Source organism: Montipora capricornis, chromosome 14, assembly GCF_036669925.1.
Source record: "Montipora capricornis isolate CH-2021 chromosome 14, ASM3666992v2, whole genome shotgun sequence".
Lineage (NCBI taxonomy): Eukaryota > Metazoa > Cnidaria > Anthozoa > Scleractinia > Acroporidae > Montipora > Montipora capricornis.
In genome coordinates this window covers 11,965,305-11,967,804 of record NC_090896.1, presented here as the reverse complement: position 1 = coordinate 11,967,804, position 2,500 = coordinate 11,965,305, and positions in this window count along the sequence as shown.

The window sequence follows — 2,500 nt, the reverse complement described above, 5'->3', positions numbered from 1 at the left end:
AAGCATGAATTAATGTGGTTATCACTTCTGCTTTTCATGTGAATAAAGTACAGTACAAACGTTCAATGAAATTAAGCCATGTTGGGCTGGGTTAGATGCATAGTTATGCCTTTTTTTCAATCAGAATACTCACATTTAACACAATCCTTAGCATTTTATCACGTTAGAACATATTTCTTAAGTAATCATGATACTGCATCCATTCCCTGTTTCATTGTCTCCCCCTTGATCCATTGAAATAAGGTGATTGTTGATATTCGGCTTTTTTTTAATCACCACAAAGGTAATTTTTTTGTGGTTCATTTTCCACACACTATCTCCATTGTACTTTTACTATTTCCATTTTACAACTCAAAAAGGCATATTTTGTTTGATTCTACTTTTAATTGAAAGGCAGTTAAGTAGAGAGTATTCATACAGTTCATTGATTTTGTATATTTTTGGTGGCCCAGTAATTTTGTATGGTCACTCATTTGGCACTCAAGAAAGGTGTATCCTTATCGAACAAGCAAGACGATGCCCTGACCACCCCCTATTGCTGACTCACAAGACTCCAGTGTATGCGCAAGTGCTATGCACTAGTCAGTGAAATAACATTAAAAAGTTTAACATGATCAGACAGAGAGACCCATCATAATTCAGACATGATATTTGTGACATGATTATTTACTATCAATTAACCTGAATTATTTTGTGATCTTTAGGAACTCTATCTTTTGAGCTGAGTAGGCTGGAGGAGCCTAAGCATATGTTTGCAGGTGTGGTTACGCTAGTCTTGTCAGCTTCTGTGAATGCTTCCCAACACAATAGCTTCAGAAAGAGGGAAATGATCCTTGCACCTATGTGGACAATTGAAGCAATAACTTTTCTCATAATGAAACCTGAAAAATTCAGGTGGCTCCAACAGCATTCGAGCCCATGACCTCGGCCATGCCGATGCTATGCTCTACCAATCTGGCAGTTAATGGATTTCAATGTTGACTGAGACAAGAGTAATTAACGCCGGTGTTGTGCATTGCATTTTCTTAGGTGCCCAGTTAGTCCAGCCTTGGATTCACAAAAGCGGTTTCACCTAGTGCACTTTACGGGAAAGCAGTTGTTGTAGTTGACCATCACTGCCATGTTTTATGACTTCAGCTGGTATGCCATCCAGACCAGGCGCTTTACCAATGTTAGCAGCTTTACAGCTTTCCTTAGTTCTTCCATTCAAATGCATCACAGTCTCTTGAGCAGTTAGGTGGTCAGTTGCATCATTGTCTTTGTTGCCTTCTGATTCAGCAGTTGGTGAAAATGAGTTCCATCTGCATTGTTAACCGAGGCAACAGTGTTCATTTTGGGGCCGCACACAGTTTTAAGTGTGGAGTACAGTCCTTGTGAGTTGTTACACTCTACAAACTTTTCAATTTCTTCCGCTTTCTTATTCCACCAGTCATCTTACGTCGTTCTTAGCAGGTCAATTTGTTGGTCTCATTCGTTCCTGTGAAGGACTCGATCAGGGGGTTCATTAAGGGCCGGGCACTGGGCAAATTGACCGGCTGTGAACACGACTTTGCCCGGCTGCTTTACATCTCAAACAGCTTCTTTTCAATACAAGGAACGATCAAAGACAGTTTTAAGTTACAATCGTGCCCTTTTTCTTGAGTCTTATTGAGTGCACTTCTTACATACGGCAAAAACAAGAATCGTCCAATAACAAAATGCGAAAAGAACTGTGCTTCATAAATGACCACCTGAAATGTATCAGTGTTGCGAGCAAGTGAGCATGGTGGCCCAGAAAAGAACGCATTCGATAGCGGATTATTTTTCGGCCTCAACCAAAGGGCCTCCAGTAGAGAAAAGACCAAGAGGCGAGTAGACTTCTTTCTGATTTAACCTTTCACTTGCCTGTATTTATTGAATGGCTTAATCTTCATTTTCTACGAAGCGAAGCATGATTTTTTTGTTCGCCTTGCGGTTTACAAAATTCATGAAATTCTCAAGAGCGACAATACACAAAAACTATTTGATATTGGTTTCCAACACAAGCTTAGTTTTTTTGGTGACAATTGTTTTTTAAGGATGGCGGAAAAAAAAACGCAAAAACTGCAAAAGTTAGAACCTGCAATTTGGTGCTACATAGCACTTAAAACTAATCGTAACATTACCAGTTTGGTAAACTTTGAGACTCATGAAACACCCATCTTTGAGTTTTCAAAATATCTTTTAATGTGCCTAAACTGAAAATAGACTTTGTCCTCTGAAACAAACAACCGAGCAATCACTCGCACTTGTCTCTGTTCACCCACTTAGAAAGCAGATCTTCCGAGGTCTCAGCAAGTCAGACTTGCATAGAAGCAATACCTCCCGAGAACTTACCAAATGATGAATTAAGTAATTTTGTAACCGATGGAGCTGCTAGTGACCCTGCTGTGCAATCAAATGTTACAGATATAAATCTCACGGACACTATTTTGCCTGAAACGTCCTCCCTACCTCGTTTTCATGCAAAACAATCTCCTTG